Source organism: Capsicum annuum, chromosome 8, assembly GCF_002878395.1.
Source record: "Capsicum annuum cultivar UCD-10X-F1 chromosome 8, UCD10Xv1.1, whole genome shotgun sequence".
Classification (NCBI taxonomy): Eukaryota; Viridiplantae; Streptophyta; class Magnoliopsida; order Solanales; family Solanaceae; genus Capsicum; species Capsicum annuum.
The window spans coordinates 156,769,231-156,783,703 of record NC_061118.1 but is presented as its reverse complement, the minus strand read 5'-3'; the positions used below and the strand labels follow the sequence as shown (position 1 = coordinate 156,783,703).

The 14,473-nt window shown below is 32.5% G+C and overlaps 1 long non-coding RNA gene across 1 annotated transcript; it reads left to right on the top strand.

Annotated features, from left to right (window-relative positions):
- Positions 1-4,276: 4,276 nt before the first annotated feature.
- LOC107839744 lies at positions 4,277-9,009 on the top strand. The gene is made up of 7 exons (XR_001665130.2): positions 4,277-5,573; positions 5,919-6,192; positions 6,265-6,466; positions 6,606-6,698; positions 6,784-6,885; positions 8,536-8,683; positions 8,785-9,009. It is a non-coding gene; the product is annotated as an uncharacterized LOC107839744 (long non-coding RNA).
- The last annotated feature ends 5,464 nt before the right edge of the window (positions 9,010-14,473 follow it).

The following is a 14,473-nucleotide window of genomic DNA, read 5'->3' as shown; positions in this document are numbered from 1 at the left end:
ATTCCACAGAGCCATGGCTTGTTGAGCTTTTGAAATTGAACCTTTCATATGGTGCAGTTTGGCGCTAACATGATTTGCGTCAACTGTATTGCCTTTATCAATGATGATCTTTCCCTCTTGCATTAATGTCATGATTTTTTCCTTCAGGATGGAGCATTTTGTGGTATGATGACCAACAATGCGGTGAAATTTGCAGTATTTAGAATCATCGACTTTGTTTGATTCTTCGGGTCGCTTTGACTTAGGAAGTTCAATGACTTCTTTGGCTAACAACTCGTCAAGAATTTTAGGAATATCAGAGTCGAGAAAAAGATATACCCTTACTTGTAACTCTTTCAAGGTTGGTTTATTTTTCACCTCTCGCATTCGTTGCTTTGGAGCTTCCTCTTTTAACTTTTGTCTTGTAGGGGACTTCGTAAAACTCACAGTTGTCATCATAGATTCCCTAATTTGGTTTTCAGATGAGTTTTCAAATTTCGTGACTTCCTTCCTAGGATAAAAAACAGGTGACGCCATTCTATGACTTGCAATACTTAGCTCCATGTCATGAGCGTACGTAGCTAATTCTTCAAAAGTTTGAGGCTTAATTCCTTGGAGGATATACACAAGGCCCCAACGCATCCTTTGAATGCAAACTTCAACAAGTTTCAGAAAGTTGATCCTTGTAATCAAAGCTCAATGTTCGCCAGCGATTTATGTAATCCAGTACAAGCTCATCTTTACTTTGTCTTGTGTTTGTCAACTCCATCATGCTGACCATACGACAAGTATTGTAGAAACGATTTAGGAACTGACTTTCTAGTTGCTCCCAACAATCAATTGATCCAAACTCCAAGTCTGTGCACCAATAAAAAACATTGTCTTTCAAGGAGCAAACAAATTGCTTGACAATAAGATCGTCATGTATACTAGCACTGCTACAAGTCTCAACGAAATGAGCGATGTGTTGCCTTGGATTTCCCTTTCCATTAAATTGTTGAAACTTTGGCGGTTGATATCCAATTGGCATCGGTAAGCCCTCGATTCTCTTAGAATACGACTTTGAGTATCCTACGAAACTTTATGACGGACCGTCATATTGTGCCTTGATGGTGTTTGCAATCATATCTTGCAGTTGTTGAACTGTTAGAGTAGCCACTGAAGTGGATCGATCATCACAGTAATTGTCACTTGTCTTGATGAGAGATTCACCATCAATTTTTTCTCGCAGTGTTAGATTATAATTTGACTCTCCAGGATTGTAGAGATCTAACTTGCTCATAAGTTGTGCGATTTGATGATCTTTCTCATCAACGGACTTCTTCAAGGCTTCAATAGTTTGCTCCGTCATTGCAAACTTCTCGTCCAAGTCAATTGCATCAACCATGAAGGTTTTGACTTTCGTTGAAGTTGGAGAATTCATTAAGTTTTCAGATTCTCCAAAGTTTCAGCCAGTTTCAGACGGTTCATCTGATAAAATAGATGCAAAGTTGCCCCCAGGGGCTATAGTTACTGCCGAAATTTGAGATTTTCTCCTTTTTGTCATCTCCAAAATGGTGAAGTATTGGGGGCCAACAAGTTTGATCTCAGTAGACGTGGCAATAGTAGACATCTTGTACGAAACTTCATTGATTTTTCTGTAGTCCATTGTAGTAGTTGAATATGTGATTTCCTTTGACTTGTAGGAGGAAGAGATGAAGAGCAGAATTGGTCCCACTGGGCGTGCCAATTTGTTCGCAACAAATTTTTGGTTAACGCTGAAAATTAACTGCAAGCAAAAAATAAAATAAACAAAAAGAATAATTTTATTTAAGGTAATTTTGTGGGTAAATTTTCGTTGTTCTCTCGATTCTTCTCTCCTAAATTTTTTTGTGATTCGAGGGCCTTTGCAGTGTGATTCTTGAATGTAGGGTGATTTGAATCTCCTAGAAATATGTTTGGATCTCCAGGAATTGTCTGACAACACTTTGTCTTGTCGAGTTAATCTCCGGGCAGAACTCCGTTAGTCAATTCGTTGAAGAGCTGTGTAATCAATAAAAAAGTTTCCTCTAATGCTTGCAGAATGTCCTCCTTTTTCTTTTTCTTCAGATTGTTATGTTACCCCCTATTTATATTTATAGGGAGTAGGTCTAGTTGCTTGTGATTGGCCGAAACATGTCACTTTGACACTTGGCGTCTTTTGATTGGTTGTTGAATTTAAATGAGACTTCCACATCATTTGTACATGTGGCGGCGTCTCATTGGTCTTGGATTTGACTAGGACGCTACGTCACTTGATGAGTTTGGGCTTCAAAGTGAGATGGACCTCGATGAGGAATAAAATAGACTTATCATTATTTATTTTTTAAGCCCAAAATAATTTTAGACCCAATAAAATATGAATCAAATTCAAATTTTATATGAATTTGATCCAATAAATTTTACGTGTCTACAGACCTCTGTAATGGACAAGATCACGAGGGAAGCGAGCTAGTTTGGACATATGAAGAGGAGATGCGAGAGAGGTTGGACTTGCATACAGTGAGTATAATGATAGGTAGAGATTGCTAGGCTGAGAAATTAAAGTATTGGGGAGAGAGTTGATTAGACAGTACGTGACATAATTTAGGCTTACCGAGGATATGACCTTAGATATGTTGGAGGGCGTAAAGGTCACTGGTTATAGAATCGAAGATCAGTAGGTAGTGGTTTTGCTCGTATGCACTCGTTGTTTATTTTCAAACAACAATTGAACTTTGACAAACTAAGATTAATACAAACCTTCCATAATTCACACTCTTTTGTGTTATGATGTTTGTCATGATATACCTATCCTCTTGTCTCATCTTTAACTTTAATACTATTTTAATATTTTCGATCTGTTCATTGTAATTAGCTCGAGCTTGAGCTACTTTTCTGTGTTGAGTTTCCTTTTCAAGGTCAAGAATGAGACAAATATTAAATAAGCTACTCATATTAAAAAGTTATGCACGTAAGGGACAAGGCTTTAACGTGTGCCTACGTCATAAATAATACTAATCACAAAAAGCAATCAATACGTAGTAAGATAGAAAAGGTCACACATGATTCACGTAAAGTTGAATTTGCATTTTCTCTTTTGTTATATGATAGCAATTATTATCTTAAATAACCCTCAAAAGTTTAAACGATAAGGTAATAGCATCAACTTGATATGTTTTGGATATTTATGATGTAGGTTTTTATACTAGCTGAATAAAGCCTTTTAAGATTCTTTTTATAACGATATATATTAATTGAATCAATTCCAATATAGTTTAATTGTTACATGAAATACTTGTTATCCTTTACTATTCTATTGATGAAAACACATTAATGAAAAATATTAGACACGGGTAAATAAGGAGGGGCGTGTTCTGTTATCCATACACTTATTATGAGAATGATTTGTTGGAGAATAACTCTTGAGAACAAACGGTATATAACGGCGGCACTCTTAAGATTCCAACGTTATCCATATATACCAGACCTTTACGATTTTCACATTAATAGCGGCAAAATCATGTGTAGAGTTAGAAAAATTAATTATTAAGGTCAATCCTATGTTTACCCCATCAAAATCTTTCTTTTATGAGTTAATAACTTAAACGATCATTCAATTTTAGACTTTTATCTCATAAAATCACTTAACTTTGAACTTTAAGTCACTCAACTTTAAATGTTTTACTCATAAAATCACCCAACCTATTTTATTATTTTTTAAAACTAATTTTTACTTGTGTGGAATTTGTTTTAATAACAAAATTCTAAAAAATATTAAATATACCTTTTTACCCTTTCTTTCATTCCCTCAATAAAGACATTATATATACAGTATAATTAGTTGTTAAATGTATATTTCTTTCGTGTAAAAAAAAAATTGTTTTAACTACTATTTGAATAATCTAATGAATATTCATGATTTTTGAAATATTTTGAATTATTACTGTTGCGACTTATAATATTTTTTTACGTAATTTCAAAATATGTAAATTTTACTTCAAAAAATTTAAAAATTTAATATTTAAATTCACCTTAAATATTAATTACTTTGTCCCTTATATATTTAAATCAAGATACTTTTTGTGAAACATATACTAAAAAAAAAAGGTGTATTTCACGAAGGTTTTATTGTGGGGGTCGATATTAACCTCCACAAATATATTAAATTGTGGGAGTTTATATACCTATATTATTTTAATTACAATTGGGCGGTTAAAACCACCGCTATCATTAAAAATAAACGGCGAATATTTTTGGGGCAACCCCCGCTATACTTAAGAAAATGAACCGCAAATAATTTTGGGGCAATGATTGAACCCGCGAATATATCAAATTTTCTCAAAATCCCTCCTTTCTCAAAAGAAAACAGAAATGCCCTCTTTTCTCAATCGAACGGACACAATGGCCAGATAGGATCAAGAAGGAAACTCCACCGCCGCCGTCTCTGTCGCCAGAGAGTCCCACCAACCCCAGCTTCCGGTAAGCCGAGTGAAGAGAATCATAAAATTGGACCAGGACATCAACAAGGTAAACTCAGAAGCCTTACATCTCATCGCTAGTTCTACTGAGCTTTTTATCGAATCCTTAGCAGAAAAATCTGCCCAAGTCGCATTGGAGAAGAACAGAAAAACCATAAAGGTCGAGCATTTAAGAGTTGTCGTTAAAAGACATCAACCTACAAGCGATTTCCTTCTCGATTCGCTTCCCATGCCGCCTTCACAGCCATCCGATCCATCTCCCAAGGTTCAAAGTTGTCGTCGATTATCAAAAGACAAGCCACTTCCTTCCGGATAGGGATGGCAATGGAGCGGTGCGGGTGCGGGGTGGAGCGGGTCTTAAGCTATGCGGTGCAGTGGAATTGCGGGACGTGTTAAAGTAAATTTTTTTTTTAAATGGTGCGGTGCGGGATGCCATATATGCGGGTTTAATTAAAAAAAGCTAAAAATTAATTCTCTTAAATATATCTAAAATTATATGTATTTTTTATTTAAATTTTTATGATACTTAAAATGATGTGTATAAGGTTACAAATAAATAATTTTATAGTTTTTTTAATATCTCTATTTATTTTAATAAAAATATAATATTTGATCATTATTTATACACGTAATATTTTTTGAGAATTTCTTAGTGAAAAGTGATATTATAAAAATTAATTATTATTTTTTAGTTGCAGATTTAAAAATATTATGATTTTTAATGAAGTTAAAAAATTTTCAAGAAAAATAAAAATAAAAATAAAAACATGGGGTGATGCGGTGCGGTGCGGGTATTCACAGGTATGAGTATGGGCCGGATTTATGTGCGTTTAAAAGTGATGCGGTGCGGTTTTAAACCCGCACCACACCATCGCCATCCCTACTTCCGGAACTCAAAGAATTGAGGCATTCTTTCAGAATTGCACTTAAACTCGGTGTTGAATGGTTATGTGAAACGGTTATTCATTCCTCTTTTCTCAATCGACAACCTCCCTCTCAAAAGCCCTCTTTCCTTTCTTCAATAATCCGTCCCTCACCGACCCGACCTCTCTCCGGCGACTGTTGCAGTCAGCGGCGACGACACCTAGTCACATAATTTTAGCTGAAATATTTGAGGTATCAGCTATGTAAATAATTTGCATGTTGTGTTTTTTTCTTGTTTTATCAACAAATTACTCTCTTGTTTGTTTTGACGTTTGTATTTGATGGTGAAGATGATTTAATAGCAAAAAAAGGATAAAAATAAAATCTTTAATTGATGGGGTTATTCTGTTTGATGGTGAAGATGATTTAGGTGCAAAAAACGGGGGGAAATGGAATCTTTATTTGTTGAGGTTACTGTTAATCTTGAGTTTGTGGAGAAAATTTATTTATTTGAAGCATTGTTGTAATGATTTTGTAAGGTATTGATAAGATCTACGTACACTCGACCATACTTAATATGGAAACCTCTTCCTTCAGGTTTAGGCATCATTTACCCTCACTCTGCTGCAGAATGATATAAAAGCAGCTCTGAGATCTGCTTTCGGTACTATGAAAGGGCCTTTATCTGTTGTTGATTGGTGCAAAGGTCGCAGTCAATCAAATGATGGGGGAATATCTGGTGACGATTTTTCCGCAGAGTCCACTGCCAGTGCAAGTGAATGTCGAGATTCATCAAATACCATATCATTGTCTGTTGGAGAACCTATAAGTCCATCTCAGTCCTCTGCTAGTGGAACATCTAGTTTGAGAGGTATGAATTGATATGTCATACTGTTACTATCCTACGATGGTCTTTTTTTGATAAAATCTTTTTTGTTTTCAGATGGCATTAGGGTGGATGAGGCAAGTGAGCGCAGATTAAGCCAAGATACTTGCCTATCAGAGTCGGAGAATCTACTGGGTTCAAGGCTTAGGCCAACGTTGGCTGCAGTACCATATCCGACTATACTTCTTGGGTGTGTTTTTTATACTGAAATTGGTTGATCCTTGTCCATTCATCTTTTTTGGATCAGTGAGCATTACAGGTAGCATTTACTCCATATTTTTAAGATAGTAATTTTTCTTTATTTTCCATGTGCTGGCCTTAAAATAGTATCTTCTTAAATCCTTCATTTGAAGTCGAACTTATTATTTGTATATTGAATTCAAGTATTTCTTTTCTAGAAAATGTGCAAGCAAAATGCTGAAAATCGAAAGAAAAAAAATATTCCACACATTGGTGGCTCCAAGTCTAACGTGAGAAGAAGAGCTGAAATGGTGAAATATATTTGTTCACTATATTTTACTTTAGTTTATTAAACATGAAACTATCCTTAATTTGTTAAGTTAATATTGTTTGTAGATGGTTGAGATTGGACATAAGTCTGGACGAGCAGAACTTTATCTTGCTACTCATAAGAAAGAAGATGGATCATATGTTAATGAAGTGGCAAAAGAGATTTGTGTAAGTACTCTGTTGAGCAATTTTTATCGTTTCTCCTGGTTTTTCCTGTTTTAGTTACAAACTTATGGTGTATGGCAAAGTGAATTGTTAACTTTGTGTTGTTGAATCTAAAGTCTAGTGAAGCCGTGTGGGGCTCTTTCGATTCACTAGCATTGTTGCCTTGTTATTCATCTCATTTTCTTGTTCAAAACACAAACTCAAAGTCTAGTGAAGCCTTGTGAGTCCTATTTCGATTCACTAGCAACTTGTTGTTCTTGTATTGGTTTGTGAAGCCATGTGAGGCCTATTTCGATTCACCAGTAACTTGTTGTTCATCTTGTTGTTCTTGTGTTTGTTTGTGAAGCCGTTATCATACTAATACATTACCTGGGTTGAGGAAATGCTACCCGAACTTTAACCTTGTTTGTGATGTAGAGCATAGTTGTCCGAGTACTTTAGCCCGCAATGCACAATCCCTTCAAGTCTATATGTGTTGTGGCTTGTAATACATTGACTACTAGGTGAACGACAAGCTTGTAAGACTCCCTTTAATCGACATGATTCTCTTCTTAACCGCAGCAACAACATCACATGATACTTTAATAAGGTCTCCCATCACTCGCCGGGCTCTCAACACATGAAACAGTCCATAACTTATCACTATGCAGTAAGTTCTTAGCAAAAACACGCGTAGAAAAGATATACAAGGGAATAGATGAAGATGTGAACAAAAAGCTTACATACCTCGAGTGCTTCCATCCTTCTTAACTCTTAGAAGGACATCAATTAAGTCTTCATCTCCTAATGCATGGTCACCTTTGTGAGTTGTTGCAAGATTCTTCTTGCGCTCGTTGATGATGTCCTCAACAATTGAATCTACCTGACGGTGGACATCTAGAAGTTTTTTCTTCGTTTTACTGAGAGAATGAAGAAACTTGTATGAAGGGAAGATATCAGCCACATATCAGGTATTTGCCAAGTCTTAGGACTAGGTACCATAAAGCTAACTTTTAAAATTTTTTGATCTCTAATAAAAGATACTTAAAATGATATCTTATATATTCAATGATCGTGCAGTGACCAAACGCACTGTATCTTGCAAATATGTTCTTGTATAATGTCAAGTAGGGCAACTGGGAAAATATTAAAAAATGAATTGTCAGTGCTTCCATCGTTCACTCTTGTAATAAATAATCATAAAAGGTATCCTATATTTGTTCTTGTATAATGTCAAGTGAGGCAACTGATGGGAAAAGATTAATATATGTAAGCTCATTCTGTTTTTTAGGAAACAATTTTCAAATGTGGTGTCAAATCACTCCACACTTTTGAAATTGATTGTCTCTCACCAATATAATTACTTATCTCATCAACTTGAGAGTTTCTTTCATTCAAACTTAGAAGAACCAAAAACACTCTTATTGTTTGTTGCTACAATGCCCTCAGCTGTAGTTGGAAATAATGTTTTGAACCATATCGAAGAAGCAGGGTTCATTCGCCCCGTGGCCAGCTTCTCTCCAAGTCTATGGGGCGATATTTTCCTTTCTTTCTCCATCGACCATCACGTAATTAATTAATATTTGTTATCTTTTCTTCATAATACCTTCTTAGTTCTTTTCTTTTATTAGACAATGTAGTTTGATTTCTTTTGGATTTTGAATATATTTATAGGTTGCACCAAAAGTATGCTCAAGAGATTGAAGTGCTGAAGGAAGAAACAAGGAGTATTGTAACGAACCGTATTTTGGGCTAGAATTTAATGATGATAATGAAAGAAGGCACAATATCTGAACAGTTTGCAGATTTTTTCACTTCTACGGTGAATAATTTTGATTTGAGAAAAAATTAAGTTAATGTATTGTTATAAAATATTTAGTATTATATCCAAAAATCTTACTATTTTTATTTTTACTTTTGCAGCCAAGTGATGTCTCCAGTGGACCTCTTTTGGATGTGAATGGAAGATCATCTGGTGATAGTTATTCTAGCGATGATTATTGAAATTTGTAATCGTATTAGTAATTATGCCAATGTTATTGAATCGCTGTTGGAGCAGTATTTTGTGTTTAAATTAGTTTTTAAGACTAATGACAATATTTTTGTGGTACGTTTTTATGATCTAATATATTTTGATTTTTGTTGTTATTAAGATGTATTTTTTTTTGGTCCAACAGTGAATGATATATATGAAAGCTATTAAATAAAATTTAAATTTAAATATTATTCATGAACAGTGTAATCTTTTTTTAAAAAAAAAAATCAAGTGAATTGTGGGGGTTTTGACCCTACAATTTTTAAAATATACTTGTTTTAGTTTACACACTGTAGGGGTCAAAATCGCCGTTACTTAATCGCCGCTAAATGTTTGCAGGGGTCAAAATCGCCGTTACTTAATCGCCGCTAAATGTTTGCAGCGGTATATAATAAACTGCCGCGACGTTTGGAATTGCAGGGATTTTGAAAACCGCCGTACTATCAAATTACGGGGGTTTTCAACCTCCGCAATATGCAAATATAACCCCCACAAAGTGAGTATATGTTAAATTGATTTAATTTTCTTCATGTATATATTCTTTACACATAAAACCAACAACCACATATTCAATGTAATATAATAAGTGATATCCATGAAAAATAGTATATATAGAAGAAATACAGAGACGATTTCGAAAAATCCTCAAGTACTTTTTATACCTAAAATTATTTGATAAAAATTCTAATTTCGTCATATAAACTTGTACCATCAACAGTACTATTGCTGTAAATCCAAAGTAAGACTTTGGAAATAAAGCTTTTTGATAGTAGCACCGTTCTTCGTCCGATCCGTCCTTTCTTTTTCGTGGGTTTCACCTTTTATCAAACCCCAACCCCACCTATCAGGAGCGGCGCTATGTACGGTGACGGAGTCAAATTTTTTATTAAGGAAATTTAAAATAAAAAAAATATGCAAATTAGTTGAAAAGATTTAATATTTACTGTATTTTAATCTTGTTTAACTAAATTTTATTTTCTGTCGGATGAATACTGACTAAAGATGGCTTCGCTCTAAGCTACGTAAGGACACACGAGTTCATTAAAATCTGATAAAAAATTATATTGTATATATAAGGTTTATATTATGTTTTGCCTACACATAATAAATATCGAATCGTCTTGTTTTCTTTACGTATTTATTTTTTCATATTTTTGAATTATATTAATTAAAATTCTGATTCCGCTACTGCAACCAGCCCACCAGACCCCTACCCCTCCCAACAAGAACAAAGAAACATATTAGCAGTGCAGTAGAAAAAGAACCCTTCCATTATCAAAAAAAAAAAAAAAATCCTTTCCCGTCTCTAACGAAAATTAAGGTACAAGAAACAATATATAGTAACAGGTATCAAATGAAAGAAAGGGGAATGAAAGAAAGAGTAAAAAGGTTATTAAATGGATATTTTATATTTTTCAGAATTTTGTTATTAAAAAAAATTATACATAAGTAAAAATTAGTTAAAAATAATAATAAAATGGGTTGGGTGACTTTCTGAGTAAAACATTTAAAGTTGAGTGACTTTCTGAGTAAAGTTCAAAGTTATCAATTTCTGAAAAAAAAATTTAAAGTTGAGTGACTGTTTAAGTTATTAACTCTCCTTTTTATATGTGAACTATTTTTCACCTAAGTATAATACTACTCCCCATTGTTTTTTACTAGCAAGTGATTGTCCAAGCTTTCATGCAACAGTCAATACCATTCAAAGAGATCAAATAAGAATTTATCTCCTAATTTGTTATTTAATTCTTTATCTTTTAGGATTCTTTTGTGATACAAGCATAAAGAACACAAGGTTTACAAGGTCCTATAGAAGGTTCAAGTTTCGAATTGTCAAAGGATTAAGTTTCAGATTTGCAAGTACTCGAAGACCTTTTGGAATCATTACAAAGCTTTGTCCAAATTGAAGAGAGAAGGAGGGATTTCTACATCACATAGGCGCCTCAGCTAAGGGCATTGTGGTCTTTTAAGACCTCCCTTTTATACTCCAAAGGAGCACCCTTCTTTAAAGGTATTTTAGTTATTGTTATGTAATAATATAAATAAACCTTTTTGCTTCTATTTTCATTAGTTTTGAAGAATCGATTGAGTGAAACTCAAATTGTATTTTCTTTCCTTAGCGTAGGGCTTGGAAAATCCTTTGTAGTGTAGGTCTTGAAAAAAACATTGAAACTAGGGTCATCATTGAGTGTGAAATCACTCTTATTGACATTTTGGCAAGAAAGGTTGGGTGCTTGAGGAGTTGATCCCTTTGTGTCCACCTAAGAATGAAGTATTATCCATCAATGGTGGGGTGTATTTAAGTGTTTAATATACACTTAGGTACTAATCATTAGAGTTGGTGTATGTTTCATTACTATCTTTCATTTAATGCAATTTTCTTCTTGTTTCTACTTCATCTCCTCTTTCTTTAGTTGGAGATTTTTGCTTCTTTAGTCTTGAATTTCAATTCTAGCTTTGTTTTAGCTATCATTTTGCTTATCATGTCAATTGTTATTTACAGCTTCAATCACTCAATCAAACGCTTTGCAATATTTGAATTAATTGCCCTGTTAAAGACCAAACAAAATTAATTATTTTTTAAAATAATACTAGTAGATTTTACGCTAAATACTTGCAACATAAGTATCAAAAAGTACTAAAAATCACAACATTCTCATGGCTTGATGTGCCCTGCTACATTGTCCTTAAAAGGATATATATTCCAATAGTTGAAAATATATCCATTAGGATTCAATAAGCTTTTGTAGAATAAAATTAAAAGCAGGAGCTAATAAAATTTTTAGATAGGTAGAGAATCCAACTACTCATAAAACAGTAAGGATTCATTTGGTAGAGTGTATTGCAAAAAATAATGCATGTATTAATTAATGTATATTATTAGTACCTTATTTGATATGTTTTTTAATCTATATATAACTATAAATAGTTAATGTATACTATTAGTATCTTATTTGGTACGTTTTTTAATCTATGTATAACTAGTGTTTGCACTAGTTATACACTCTATTATATATTAACCTATGTATTAGTAATAGGGTCAAAATAATTTTCCCTCCGCAACTTTGTCTTAAAAATCAAACTCCCTCCTCAACTTTGAACAATAATCATACTCCCCCTTTATCCTAATTGACTTTTTAAAATTTCTATTTTACCTTTTATCATCAATTTTTTTATTCTTTTTTTTTAACTTCTTGAAAATCATCATATTTTCGTTTTTAAAAAAATCATATAGCAATTTTTTTATAAAAACATAACTATTTTTCATATAACAAAATTTTCATAAAAACATAAACATTATCTTCTAGAAGAAAAAAAAAAAGAAATATATAAGCTGATGATGATCTTTATGAAGTAAATTAGCATAATAAGAAAATTAGTTTTATTAATAATAATCAAAACTATAATATTTATTTTAACAAGTGAAAATAATAAATTCTACTAATTTTATAAACATATTTCAATGCAGAAAATACAAACAATAAATGAAAGAGATAAGCCTCTAGTATCATCCCGAACTATGATCAAAGTTGTTACGACACACTCCAACTTCACAGGGGTCCTATTATTCCCTGAATTCAAATTTAGCGTATTTTTATTATTTTTTGTGCTAATATGGCACCTTTATTACATAAAATGAAGTTCATATCAAAGGTTTCACGTCATCTAAAACGATTGACAAAAGGTATCACGTTAGCTAAAAAGATTGACAAAAATATGCTAAAATTTAGTTTAAGGGGTAATAGAACCCCCGTGAAGTTGACGTGTGTTGTAGCAAATTTGGTCATAGTTCGGGGATACTAGATGTTTTTCTCGAATAAAAATAAGGTCAAATTTTAAAGATTATATTTATTTATATAAATTATAAAATATGTAATACTCTATTAATGGCAATCACAGTTTATTTACTGATATAGATAATATCATTTCTTATCACTTGATCCTCATACTAAAAATAAATATTTTAGTTTATCTGCTCAATTTGTGAAATCAAGAGAATTGTATTATGTTTTTTTCTACCCTTTAGCAAAATATATGCACGAAAAAGATTTAGCAAAATAAGGTTAATTTTAGCAAAATATCATTAATAAGGTTAATTTAATAAAATATACCTCTAAGTAAAATTTTCTTAAGGATTGTGTTATATGAACAAAAAGTTAAGTAATACTAAACAAATTTAGTAAGAGAGTGATAAAACACGAAAATATACACACTTAGGAGAGGGTTGTTTGGAAACAATTTATTTCAAGATTAGTTATTACGAAATAAGTTGTACTAACATGTATGTGTGATAACTTATCTCATCACTGTGGTATAAATGGTGTGACAAATAATTTTGAGACTACCTAATACATTTAATTAAACTCAGGATACATAATCATGAACTTTATCTCTGAATTATTATCATTATACCTTACACTAAACGACTCTTTAATACATATAATACTAAAATAACGATCTTAAAAATAATATTGAATTTTGTGATAAATTTATAAAACGTATTAATTTACGTATAAAATTAATAAACTTAAATAAAATGCTATAAATATTCATGTTAAAAAAATATTTATTACATATAATATAAAAAGATATTACATAAATATATAATTAAAATTATAAGGATAAAATGGACATTGCATGGGATAAAGGAGAATATAATTATTATTCAATGTTGAGAGGGAGTTTGATTTTTTAATCACAGTCGGGGTGAAAATGATTTTCACCCGTTAGCAGTACCATCATTTTTGGATGTATTAGTAATACAAAGGCTGTCAATACGTGCATTAACTTAATAAATGACATAATTATTCTAGATACTTCTGGTCTTTGATAATATCAACTCCCATTAAATTATCCTGCAAGTTCATCAAGAACATCTCAAGGTGAAATTCTCCGACATCAAAAAGTACATGCCCCCAAACTCTTCAATGGATGGTATCGAAAACCATAGGATCTGACTTGGCTAGACTTTACGTAGGGGTGGGCGTTTGGTAATTCGGTTTGGTTTCAATTTTTTTTTTTTGATTTTCGATTATGAGATATTGCGTATCGAAAATCGAGCCGAATTATTTCAGTTCGGTTTATTCTATTTTTGGTTCGGTTAAAATTTGGTTTAATAATTTCGGTTTTCGATTTTACGTACCCTTTGTTATTCCCGTTCTTCGTTAGTCCGATCTCCGGTGGTTCCCTTCGCCGTTTCCTTCGGAAGCTTCCTTAATCGTTGGTCGTTTTGTTTTTGCTGAAGGCTGAAGGTTGTAATCCTAATTGCCTAATTTACGATTTACCCATTGGAATTTTGGTTTTGGATTTTGGGTGTGGGGTTGTGGGTTGTAGACTGGTTAGTGGGTAAAGGGTAAATGTTAATGGGCCGCTTAAAATATTTGGTCGGTCTACTGGTTAGTTATAATGTTAGTATATAATATCATGTGTGTAATAAATTTTTTTTAAAAATACAAATATATTAAAATTTCGGTTTAACCGAATACCAAATTCCTTAACACAAAAACTGAATACCGAATTGAATACGAAATCTATTTTTAAAAAAAATAAAAAATATCCGAACCAAAAAATCATATT